Here is a 13,738-nt window from a genome sequence, read left to right as displayed (position 1 = left end):
CCGCACCTGTATTTTACAAATTAAATGGGGAGAAGTTTCTGGTGAAGTCACCTGAGTCCTGAGTACATGACTAGGCAGCTGTCCTTGGGGCAACGGAATAAGCATCAAAATACAGATAACTCCAGGGCAAACCACAACATAATTCTATTTTGAGTAGCCCAGTTATTTAGAATTTGCTTCACACAAGGCAAGTGCATTCCATATGAAATAATAGCCTCTTTAAGATGTTTTAGATCTATCAATTCTATAGGACAACATCCTATCCTGACACAACCCTGTTCCACACTCCATTGGCAAGCGTATACTGTTATGACTACTGGGAAAACTGACAGTGATTTTTTAACCCCAGACCACCCCTTCTCAGTTGGCTGAGATTCACCCTTTCTTTTAAAATGCACTGTTTCATCAGTCTCTCCTTGCAACTTTTCAGGCTTTCTCTGACCTGACTGCCTTCTGGCACAGTTTCTCTTCCTCTTTCCTCATGTGGGAGACTCCCACTTCTTGCTCAGTCACCAGGACTGAGAGCCCTTTCTGTTATCTCTTTCCCATGCTCCTTGTCTCCCAAGGAGGTGTCTTCCACCTCCTGTTTTCCTAGTTGCTCAGCCAACTCTGCCACCCTTTCGGAAAACGAGAGAGCAGACTGATCCCCTTTGTTTCCCATTTCAGTCACTTTTTTTTCTTTTGTTTCTCAGGCCCCTCCATTTCCACCTGCTCAGTCATTCTCCCAACTTTTTTTTTTTAAACCGAATATAGGAAGTAGAAAAAGAAAAGAATCCTGGGTTCGGTCCCCAGCTCCGGAAAAAAAAAAACAAAACTGTGGGACGATGTCACAGGTGAGACAGGCACAAGATAGAAGGAGGCCTGTCATTGGATGAGAAGGAAGGATGGGCTGGAGAAAAGTTTGAAGGAAAAGAAGCCACAGCCAAGAGAGAACATGGAGGCTGATGCTAAGATTCCACTCTGTACCTTTACAGGTTGTTATGAGTGTTCTAGGGGATGGATGTGTACAGGGCTTTGTATGTCTAGGTGGGCATTTATATCTTATCAATTGGATCAAAGGTTATTGTGTTGTGTGTTCTTTCATGTGGTGATTTAAGTTTAAGAGAGCATGTGAGACACTGAGCCACCGTGGAATTGGGATGTACATGTCTGCTACGGTGGCAGCCTGCCTTGGGAACTGGATGGGTAGAGAGATTGCTGCCAGGCTCAGAGAGAGGCCTTCGGCCGTGTGATATGGGATGGAGCAGAGCAGGTGAGAGCCTTTGCTGACTGAAATGAAGATGTCTTGGGGCACTGCGGTGCCGGACCTAGAGCAGGATTTAGACTCTTTTATTTTTTTTTACAACAATTTTACAACAGCAAAAATCCGCCCAGAAAACCCCTTCTGAGAGCAGAGGAGGAGATATCCCCGTGGTAGCAGCTACAATGAACATCTCGGTGGTGTCTTGAAAAGAGATACCATTTGTTCCGCCCTGCCATTTCCACCCTTTCAGCCCCCTAACGCTATGTAGGTAGGAAAAAGGATAAAGGAAAAAGGGGGTGATGTTATCATCAAACTATTTCCTATTGATTATTCAGTTCCAGGACACCTGGGAGTGTGAGCTCACCACCACCACCACCACCACCACCACCAAACCCAACTCCTGGGGCCCTAGCATTTATTTATCCTCTTAAAAGTCCCAAGGATTCCAAACATCTCACAATCACAGAAACTATCTGCAGCTGGCAAAAGTCACATCCCTGTCTGAGCACGAGACAAATCACAATCAGCTTCTGTGGACAATCTGAAGCATCCCTACATCCCATGGCTGGGATTAAAACATATTCTCATAATATTTCTACGTTTTTCAAAGAAACCACAGTTCTCAGTACAACAGATGCTCTACGATTTCGTCTGACTTAGGGTCTTCCCTCCATTTCTCCCAGCAGCCCCTTCCAGCTTCCTGACCTCTATAAACACTCCGAGATAAACACACAAACACAACATTTGGGATTAGAGTCCACACTTGAGAGAGATATGGAGGGATTCTGTTTGTTTGCTTGTTTTCTTGGAGGGGGGGGAGGTTTCTGTGTTCCCTCCCTCAGAACAATATTCTTCAGTTCCATTCATTTTCCTGAATTTCTAAAATTTTAATTTTCACTGTAGCCGAACAGTTTCACTGCATATATTGCATTTTCATTATTTATTAGCTGACCTCTCAGTCGATGAGTCCATTTCTTAGGTATCATGAACGTGGCAGCAATGAATATGACTGAGCGAGTGTCTCTGTGCTAGCATATGAAATCCTTTGGGATATGTCTGGGAGGGGTATAGCCAGGTCATGTTGTAGTTTTAGCTTTTTAGAAACTGTCACACTAATCTCCATAATGGTTGTACCAGTTTATACTCCCAGGTGCCCTGGAACTGACTACGTGTAGCAGGCTGCCCTCAAACTCACAAAGATCTGCCTGCCTGGGCCTCCCGACCCTGGGATGAAACACATGTGTCTCCATGTCTGTCTCAGAGGCTCTGCTCCTGTAGCAGTAACATCTGGAGTCTCCTGGGAATTGAGCATCCCAGATGGATGGCTTGGTGACTAGTGGGCTGGCGGTCATGCTGCTAGTAGTAGGCAGGCATGTGCAACTCCTGTATCTGCCCCAGCCTCTTCTTAAGCCTGCATGGCTGTGCACACAAGCAACTGTCCTCTGGGTTGGATCTGGTCCCTGGTCTTCCTCCCAATTCTGGGAATCTCTGGGAACCTTGAGAAGTGCAGCCATTTCTGGAAGAGAGAACCAGGGACCAATCTTGGGAGTTCAGAGTTCTCCTAAACCAAAAGAGTCAGAGGATGGGGTAGGAGCTGCAGGACACTGTGATGGCCAAGGAAATTGAGCAACATGGCTGCCAAGGCCTAGAGAAAGCCTGGGGCAGTTTTGTTTAAGAATTGAACATACTGGGGGTCAGTTGTCTCTCTGGACAGGATGATGTGGGCTCAGCATCTCAGTGGAGGAACTTCAGTACAAAGGGCCGAGCTTCTGGCATTAACCAGACACTTCAAAGCAGGAAGGGCAAAGCCATCATCACTGTGTACACAGTCAGTATGCATTGGCCACAGCCTATGTCCATGGGGCCTTCTGTGGGGAGAGGAGGCTTCTCACCTCAACTGAAAAGGAAAAACAAAACAAAACCAAACCAAAACAAATAACCACAAAATCCTGGACTTACTAGAGGCCGTGTGGTTGCCAAGAGAGAGCCATTTCCCAGTACAGACAGCAGCAAAGGGGAGACCTCTGAGGCCCAGGGAAGCTGGGCAGCAGAGTTGGCCACCCAGACGGTGTCGCCTAGGGGGACTTCTTTGTCTTGATTATCCTGCCTGAATCTAAATCGCTCCAGCCCCCAACCTATGCACAAAGAAACCAAGTGAACCAAAAGGGAAGATGCTAAAAGGAGACAAATGGGTAGTGTTTTCTGCTGTAAAAGAGACTGGTAACTCCCTGCTATTGTCTGAAAACAGTTGATTGCCAAACTCCACCAGTTCACTCATCTTGGGACAACTAAAACTACTGAGTTCCTCAAGCCCAGATATTATTTCTAGATTTGGTTGTTTCTCTTCTTGGGGGTCCAATAATGGTCTGACCTTCATGGCCAAACTTTCCCTAAATCTGACAAATGTTATTTAAAAGTACGTTGTGCCTAGAGGCCACAAGCTCAGGACAGGTAAACTAAATGTGTCCTTGGGATAGTCAAAAATTGGGCCAACCTCCTATCTTTTTGCCTTCCTAAGGGCCAGATGCACCCATATTGAGAAGTTCCCAAGACAGAAATTACTAACCATTCCCCCCTCAAGTCCTTACAGGACCTACAATAGATCCAGAGGATGATCAGACAGGTCCAGCGGCTGTGCTCTTCTCCATTTCTGAGCCTGTCTACGAGTTCTAGCCTGGGGATCTTGTGTGGGTAAAGAGGATCCCAACTCAGAGTCTGGAGCCAATATGGAGAGGCCCATACCCTGTAGTCCTTACCACTCTCACAGCAGTGAAGATTACCAACATCACCCCATGGACCCAGCTAGGAGAGGCCACAAAAGATAATGACAGACCGGTTGTCACTAGGTTGTCTGACCCCTTAGAGATAAGACTGACATGGAACCTACTGGTTGTGCTATTTTCTTTTTGTTTCCCTGTGGAGAAGGTACAAACCTCTGATAAGCCAAGACCTTGGGTATAAAAAATTTAAAAGGACTTTAAATTGGGGAGCTCACAGCCAACATGTCCACTGAGACCCGACCCACCTTGCAGGTAGATTTATGTAAAATATTACATTCATAGGTTCCTCGGAGATGGGGTGCTTGCTCCTGGGGAGGAGTACACCTGGGGCTGTGGGTCTACTGGTGAAGAGATGGCTCCCTGAGTGCTAGAAGTCAGGGCATTACCAGTGAGCTTGGTGGGGTTGTGGAACTAAGTTCTGAGAGCACACGGGTCCTTTCACAGTCCATGGTTTACACTAGATGAGAATCCACTTCCATGTATCCTCTTGCTTGTTATATGATAGGTGTTCACACATAATGGAGGAGAGGGTGGGGCCGCCCAAATCTAGATTCTGGGATTCACTTTGTGTGGTGAGCCATTCCTACTCTCATTACAGAATTCTCCCGTTGCAGAAATCTCGGGTTCCCCTGCAGTTGGAACTTCAGCCCTAGGATAAAAACTTTAAGGAACCCAACACTCTAGTAGTCACAGACCTGGATTATCTAGAAAATTCTGCTACCCATCCAGAAGCCCAGTTAGATGTCTTAGCTGAGATTCTTCTTCAGAATCCAACCTCCTTTTTATGAGAAAGAGGTTTCTGTATGACAGTGGGAGACACTAGTTGCTTCTATGTCAACCAGTGAATAATTAGAGAAAGTTGAGCCACTGTCAAAAATAACCTTCAAGATTTAAAAAAAAAAAAAAAAAAAAAAGGAGATGTCAAAAATCCTGATCTCTGCTCTCCTAGCTCACTTCTCTTCTACAGCCATGGCTGGGCCGTCTGTCCGTTTACTCTTGGTCTTCCCTGTTGGACTCTCCTTGTTCCACTGCCTGCTTAGCTGTGTAAAACAGGGAAGAGATTCTGTTAAACTAATAGTGCTAAGGAGACAATATAATCCCCTGCCCCCAGATGAGTCCATGATCTGGCTCATGCCCATTGAACCAGTGGGGCATGGAACAGGCCTTGGCACAACTGATGTCATAGTGGAGGTGCCATTCAGGCCTTGATGACCAGCACATAGGCAGTACCACCTGCCAAACGGAGAACAAAGACCTAATCCATCAAAGCCCACAGTTCTGGGAAAGCTCCTGAGTGTACTAACCTTGCCTTTTGGCTTCAGTAGTTCTCCATCTGGCTAACTGTTCTTGCCATCTGAGGTGTGTCAACCCAGGATGTGGTTTTTGTGCTTAAAAGCTCACCCCAAGGAAACACTGGAACTGCACCTGGGACCCGAACACTCAGGTTTTCCCATGGCCACATAAATGGGGTCCTTGTGTGTGGACCTCAGACAGTTTATATATCTTTAGTATCTCCCAGAACCAGGAGGCCAAGAGGCTGCTGGGCATGGGGCAGAATTGCACACACAAGTTGGAGGAGCAGCAGGAATCTCAGCTGAAGGTCTAAGGACCCCCCCACCCCCGAGGGAATTTCAACTTGCTCTTGATGGCTCCTGGAAATGAGACACCGTTAAGCTGATGAAGATGGCTGCCATTTGCCTGGAGGACGGCGTTCTATTCTTACTGCCCCATCACCTCATTCTACAGGGAGTACAGCTTCCATTCTTTGATGCTTAAATCTTGGTTTTCAATTTAATCAGATTTAGGATCAACTGTACAGGTCTGAGGGAGCAGTGAGCAGTGCCTTCCAACAGCCAGGATCAAAAGAGGCCTGAGGGAAAGCTGCTCCTCCCCCTCTCCTCTTCTTCCACCTCCTCCTTACCCTCCTCCTCCTTATCCTCCTTTCCTCCTCCTCCTTCCTCCTCCTCCTTACCTCCTCCTCCTTATCCCTCCTCCTCCTTATCCCTTATCTTCCTCCTTACCTCCTCCTCCTTATCCTCCTCCCTCCTCCTTACCCTCCTCCTCCTTATCCTCCTCCTTACCCTCCTCCTCCTTATCTTCCTCCTTCCTCCTCCTCCTCCTCCTCCTCTTCCTCCTCCTCCTTACCCTCCTCCTCCTTCTCCTCCTCCTCCCCTCCTCCTCCTCTCCTCCTCCTTCCCCTCCTCCTCTTCCTCCTCTTCCTCCTTACCCTCCTCCTCCTTACCTCCTCCTCCTCCTCCTCCTTACCCCTCCTCCTTATCTTCCTCCTTACCCTCCTCCTCCTTATCCTCCTCTTCCTCTTCCTCCTTACCCCTCCTCCTTACCTCCTCCTCCTTATCCTCCTCCTTACCTCCTCCTCCTTATCTTCCTCCTTACCCTCCTCCTCCTTATCCTCCTCTTCCTCTTCCTCCTTAACCTCCTCCTCCCTACCCTCCCCATCCTTCTCCTCCCCCTTATCCCCCTCCTCCTTATCCTCCTCCTCCTTACCCTCCTCCTCCTCTTCCTCTTCCTGCTCCTCCTTATCCTCCTCCTCCTCTTCCTCCTCCTCCCCTCCTCCTCTTCTCCCTCTTCCTCCTCCTCCTCTTCCTCCTCCTCCTCCTCATCATCATCGTTGCTTGCCTGCCTTCTCTCCATGAGGCAAGTCCGTACCTTGCTGTTGCTGCTGCAGCCTTTGGAGTAACATGTTTGTATACTGTGGGAAGATGTTTCTGTCCTTCCTCACTCGTCTAAGGCACCTTCTTATTGGTTTAATAAAGAGCTGAATAGCCAATAGCTAAGCAGAAGAGGATAGGTGGGACTTCCAGGAAGAGATAGACACTCTGGGAAAGAAGCAGAGACTGGTGTTTTGCCAGCCGGATGCAGAGGAGGAAGCAGGCACCAGGACTGAGGACAGGTAACGAGTCAATGTTCATAAGAATAAAATGTCTCTGAGTTATTACTTGTGTGGCTGGTGGGTCTAAGACAGTCTTTGGAGGCATCCACCAAGCTTCACTGACGTTGAAACCCAGCTTCCTTTTCTCCTTTCCCGTTTCATCATTCTTGTTATGCATACATAACATGAAAAGTCTCCATGTTTTTCCCATCTATACTGTTCTTTGAGATTTTATGCATCATACAACCCAGCTGCCTTGTCTTTCCATCATGTACTATGGAATAGCAGCTCTCTGGGGTCCTCCAGGCCCTCAGGATTGAAGATAGAGCCAGCCTTCTGGACTGAGCAGCTACCAGTTCTTAGTCTCCCTAACACTCAGGCAGATAGATGGCCACTGTTGGCCTGCCCAGGGAAAGCCATGTAAGCCAACCTCATAACATCCCTTTGTAATGTATGCTGACCCTATAGATTCTCTTCTACCCTCTTCGCTAACAAATGCAACACAGACAAATTTTAGAAAACTGTACCACATGGGAAGAAGGTTGGTATTTTGAGAATGCCTTGATTAACTCTTTGGAAGAAACTAAAGGAGGATTGGGTCTGTCTGTGCTGCCTGAGAACAGGGCTCCACCCTGGGATGGGAGAAACCTTCATGGTGGGGGACAGAGAGACTGCAACTGGATCCAGCTCTTTTTGTGTGCTAAGTGGCAGCCTAGTCTGTGTGTGAAGCTCAGATATCCTTTGACAGCCAGCAAGGAAAGCTGTTAATACTTGGGTCTTTGCAGTGCTGGCTTTGGGGCTGTGGGACCCACTTTGCTCTCCTGATGTCAGGCAGTCTGGTGGACAATGTCGCTTTGCCATTGGGTGAGAATTCACACTGGCTTCGAGAAGGGAGTCTTTCCACCCTGGGATCTCCATGTTAAATAATGGCCAGTGAGGACTCAGTGTTGGTCATTCTCCTACTCTAGAGACTGAAGCAGATGCAGAATAATCTGAGGTGATTATTCTGGGACATTTTAGATAATTATCTATCTTAAGCATGGGTGATGTAAAAATTAATGATGATCTAGTTACCTTCTGTCTTAATTACTGTTCTGTTGCTGTGAAGCGACGCTGTGATCAAGCCAACTTATAAAGGGAGGCATTTAATTGTGCACTGCTTACAGTTTCAAAGGGTTCATCTCAAGTGGAAACTTCTAGCTTCTTTGTAAGACAATTATGTAAAGTGATATTTTGCTGGAGCAAGACAGTTATATAAAGTGATGTTTTGCTGGGGCACACAGGTGAAAGGATGTCTTGCTAAAGCAGACACTTGAAAGACTGTTTTCCTGAAAGGATGTTTTGATATAGCAGACACGTGAAGGGATTCATGATGAAGGAGTGTAAATATGACCACCCAGACAGTCGGGACAAAAGCACTGGTTCGGTTTGTTCCGTCTTGCTATTCTTTACTAACGACGCACAACGCACGTCTTTTGGTTCACCCTACATAGTGTTTTTGAGCTCAACTTGTAATGCCAGCATTGAGAAAAACTCACCAAAGAACTGCTCCTGACATTCCTGTGTTGTCCTGTCTGTGGCCTCGGCCTGGTTGGCGAGCTTTATGGTTTATTCAGGATTGGGCTATAGCTGCTGGTTTGTGCATGGTGTCTGCCTGCTGAGAGGACCGGACTGCAGCTGCTGATTCATAGTTTCTGACAAAGAAGATTGAGCTCGTCCCCCAAAACTATTGCTAAACAGGTTCACTTTCCCATATCCCAATAACTTTTCTCTTCTACTATCTCTGCTGGATGGTGCACAGGAGGGGAGGTTGAATATTTATTAAAATAGGTTTGGAGAAAAATTATGCCGACATTAGTCCATGATCGTTATGACGAGGAGCATGGCAGTAGGCAGGCAGGCATGGTGCTAGAGCAATAGCTAAGAGGTCACATCATTTACAAGTTATAGGGACACACACACACACACACACACAAACATACACACAAAAACAAGGGGGAGGGGAAGAGGGGGAGAGGAGAGAGGAGAGAGGAGAGAGGAGAGAGGAGAGAGGAGAGAGGAGAGAGGAGAGAGGAGAGGTTTTGAAACCTCCAAGCCAACCTCCAATGACACACTTCCTTCAACAAGGCCACACCTCCTAATCCTTCCCAAACAGTTCTACTAATAGTTTATTCAAACAAATGATCCCATAGGGGTCATTCTGGTTCAAACAACCACTTCCCTTTTAGATTTAATTTTTTTTAAACATATGTGTCTATGTGTGTCTGAGGGTACTCAGAGAGCAGAAGACCCAGGCGCTGGAGTTACTGGCAGTTGATGTGCTTGGTGTAGGTGCTGGGAAAGAATCTTAAGTCCCCTGTAAGATCAGTTCATGCCCCTGAGCCATCTCTCCAGGTGCTTTAATTATTTTTCTAAAAGTTACACATGTACACATTATTAAGGAATAAAAACTATCTTGTTTTTTTAAGTAATATTTGGGGGTAGGGGATTTATGACAGGGTTTCTCTGTGTAACCCTGGCTGTCCTGGCCTTGTTTTATAGACAAAGCTGCTCTCAAACTCAGAGATCCACTTGCTCCTGCCTCCGGAGTGCTGGGATTAAGGCGTGCACCACCACTGCCCGGCTGCCTAGATAATACTTGATAGTTCATGTTCTGAAGGTCCAGGTAGAGAGCAAGGTTCTGCTGTTGTTAACTTCTATTTCAAAATAAACCGCCAAGAGGGTCTTCCGTGGCATCTGCTTAGATAATTAGCTTTATTATTTTATGTTCACACCTTGCTAGTGAGGTGGAAGCCTGCAAGAGCCATGGCCACGAAACAGGAGCGCTAGCACGACTGTCTCGCCAGTCCTTTAAATAAGCAGCAGTGTGAGGCCTGGCTGCAAAAGCCCCAGTGCTAACTGGCAGGGAGGGTTCTCTCTGGGGAGAGAGTTTGGAGAGAGTCCCTGGAGCACCTGCCATATGTGACACTTCCTTCCCTCCCTCTACCAGGTGACAGCAGGCAGAGAGAGAGCTATGCTGCTCACTGAGCAGGGGCAGCATTCTCCCAAGTGAGGCTGGTCTGCTGGCCTCAGGTGGGCAATGGCCATAGAACACTTTGCCAAGTTGCCCTGGGTGCTTGGACTGTGATTGATTACCGGGAAGCTTTGCTCCACGTAGGTCTCCGAGTGACTGTAAACAGGGGTTACTGTTAGGGCTGAAGCCAGGAGTGTGGAGCAGGTCAGCAAGGATCGGGCTTATAAATGACGGGACTTAGCACCCCTTTATCCCACTGTGATCCTCCCTCTGGGTGTTGAAAATGGCCCAAGCCCTATCACAGGTAGAGCAGGGGCTGTCCAGAGCCTCCCCCTGCCCTGGGACTGCCCAGGGAGTGAGTGAGACCTATCCTCTGGTCTAATCCACCTGGGCTCTGTAGACCCCAGATCCTGCCTTCACCTCTTCCATGCCACCTTGGCTGCAGTTGGATCTCCCTTCTTCCCTCTTGACCCCAAGATGTCACCAGCTAGAGGCTTGTTGCATGCAGTGGATGATCAATGACTTCTTTGAGGTTATAATGATCTCGAGGATGCCATCTCCCTGGGTAACCAGAAAGCAACCTAAGAGAGGATCTTAGCCAATCCAGCCCCAGACTTTTGGCCCCTTTGCTCTTGGCGACTTTCTGATTGGTTGATTCTTTCCCAGCCCTCACAAACCCACTGAGACCCTATGCAGGCATCTGATGACACATCTCAGATGAGTTTTACCATGCCGTTTCGAGGGAGAAGGACTACAGTCCTTTTCTTTATTGTTATTGGTGGTTGGTTTCCCAAGAGTAAAAACAATCACCAGCGAATTACAGAGATGAGCCATCTAGAGGAGGCGAGGAAGACACAAAGGATGGAGTGGACGCGAGGTGAGAATTCACCAGAGCCAGGTCTACTGTGGGCCTGAGGAGGAAGCTGGCTCCTGTCTTCTGTGGTCCCAGGCCCTCAAACATAGCCAAGCATAGCCAAAATGGGGTCTTTGAAAGTATTCCACCTGGGGCTAAGTATCCCTCTCCTGCAGTGGCACAGGCTGTGACTTCAGCTACTTGGTGAAGGCCAGAGGGACTCTGATAGTCATTGCCAATGACAACTCTAGCTGGCAGCTGGGGCCTTCCTGGGAAAGCTCCCAGAGCAGCGGGCTAAGTCCAGGCGCCTTGAGGCTTCTGGCTAATGTTGTCAGCTGACTTGTGAACATGAATGTTTTGGGTAGCTATCTGCATGATTTGGAGATGAGTCAAGTGCAGAAAAGCTGTGAGGCTCTTGACTAAAATGCTTAGCCTGTCAGAATTAACCCAGGCCTGTTGGACGAAGACACTTCTGTGTGTCTTTTTGCCATTGGCGGCATCCCCAACAGATTCGTGTGTTTGAACATGTGGGTCCCCAGCCGGTAGCACAGCTGTGTAGCCTTTAAGGAGTAGAGCCTGAGATGGAGGGAGGGAACAGAGTGGGAGAGCGGATGGGGAAGGGAATGGAGGGGTGGTTTCGGATCAGCTTTGGGAAGGGACAGGAAGGATCGCCACGAGAATGGATGGAAATCTGCAACTGATGAGGATGAGGAGGTAGGGGGGAATCTCCAGTACGAGACAGAGACCTGGGATAGGAGAGGTGCCCAAGAATCAATGGGGGAGACCTTAGCTGTGACTCACAGCATGTGGGGATATGGAACATGAAGAGACCACCTTCTGTAGCCAGGCAGGAACTCAATAGAGCAATAGGGACACCAACCCACCCACAGAACTTTTAACTCAAAATTTATCCTGTCCATAAGAAACGTAGGCACAAGGGATGGAGCAGAGACTGAAGGAATGACCGACCAATAACTGACTCAGTGTGAGACCCCTCCCACGGGCGAGCACCAATCCCTGACACCATTAATGATGCTCTGTTGTGCTTGCGGACACTGCAGTCCTCTGCGAGGCCCCACCAGCAGCTGACTCAGACAAATGCAGCCGCCCACAGCCAAACAGTGGGTGGAGCTTGGGGAACAGGAGGAAGGATTGCTGGCCCTGAAGGGGACAGGAACTCCACAGGAAGTCCAACAGAGTCAACTAACTTGTACACTTGGGGCTCTCGGGACTGACCCACCAACCAAAGAACATACACAGGCTGGACCTAGCCTCCCAGCACATATGGAGCAGATGTGCAGCTTTATCTTTATGTGGGTCCTGAACAACTGGAGTAGGGGCTGCCCCAAAAGCTGTTGCTTATAGGTAGGATATGTTCTTCTAGCTGGGCTACCTTGTCTGGCTTCAGTTGGAGAGGATACACCTTGCTTCATAGAGACTTGATGTGCCAGGGGGCCCCCCCAACCTGCTCAGAAGAGACGGGAGGGAGGTAGGGAGTAGGAGGGAAGGATGTGGGAGGGGGTGAATGGGAGGGGGCAGTGAACAGGATGTAAAGTGAATAAGTAAACAAGAACTAGGGCCGCCCTGGAGGAAGGCTGTAGGAGGTGGTGGGTGCTGGAGGTTGGTTGTTCTGGCTTCTTTTCTCTTTTCTGTGACAGGAAACCACAGAGAAAAAGAGCTTATCCTGGTTCTGGGATATAGATCATTACTGTGGAAAGGCATGATGCAGGAGTGAGTGGCTTACTACTATGGCTGCTGGAGCATAAAGGGGGCTTGTTATAGTTGGGAACGCAGGAGCTCAGGCCAGAGGAAGGTTGGGCCCACCCACAATGACCCATATCTTCCAGGGAGGTTCCACAGTCCTAGAAGTTCCACAGTTTCCTCAAACAATGTTACCAGAGTTAAAGGTTTAGTGATAAAAAGTGTCAAACCTATGGGGAGCACTTCATATCTAAGCTGAAACAAACACTACACCTGCTTCTGGTGAGCTCTCTCTCTCTCTCTCTCTCTCTCTCTCTCTCTCTCTCTCTCTCTCTCTCCAATCTGCCTTTGCCATGGACAGAGTTGTTTCACTTTGCTTTTCCTTCATCGATGTCCTAAAATCCCTTAGAAGCTGTGAACCAAAACCATGCTTTTCTCACAGAAAAGTCACCAGCACAACTATCCTCAGTCACCAGCACAACTATCCTTATTCCTGTGCATCTCCTAGGCTCTTTATCCACTTGGATTACTCTCTGCAGTGGGGACAATGATTTTTGCTTCTGAAACAGGGTGAACTCTGAGCTGAGTGGGTGGCCATCCTGCCCCCTTAGGCCCCCCAGGCCTTCTGTGTGACTTTACTGTTGGAATGAAGGACGATGGTATTTGCTTTTTTGTGAGCTCCATTTAGATCCTCAGAGAAAAATCCTTCAGTAACAATCTCTGCCCAAGATTGGAGAGTGAATGAATGGCCACAAGGTAATGTCTCAATCCCATAGCATACTGGGAGCTGGGCCAGATGCAAGGACAGCTTGTGGGAAGATATCAGTAGCTTATAGTATAGTTGGGAAGATATGAGAGAAGTAGAAATAACTAAGGCTGGCCCACTTTTTATAAGGCAAGGTCTGTGCCCCAGGCTGGCCTTGAACTCCTTACGTGGCTGAGGATGACCTTGAATTCTTGATCCTCCTCAGTACTGTGATTGCAGATATGCATGCCACACTTGGTTTATGCAGTGCTGGGAGAGAGAGAGAGAGAGAGAGAGAGAGAGAGAGAGAGAGAGAGAGAGAGAGAGAGAAGTCTATGTGCCACAGTGGGTGTATGCATGCCAGAGGACACAGAGGACAATGTATGGGAGCTAGCTCTCTCCTTCCACTACATAAGTTCCAGGGATTGAGGTCAGCTCATCAGGCTTGGTGGCATGGCAAGGTCATCTCCCTGCCTCCATCAGATTGACCTGTAAACAAGTGTGCTGGGGTAG

The sequence above is a fragment of the Rattus rattus genome, chromosome 6, assembly GCF_011064425.1.
Source record: "Rattus rattus isolate New Zealand chromosome 6, Rrattus_CSIRO_v1, whole genome shotgun sequence".
Taxonomy (NCBI): Eukaryota; Metazoa; Chordata; class Mammalia; order Rodentia; family Muridae; genus Rattus; species Rattus rattus.
The sequence above is the reverse complement of the archived record's forward strand: the minus strand, read 5'-3'. Positions refer to the sequence as shown.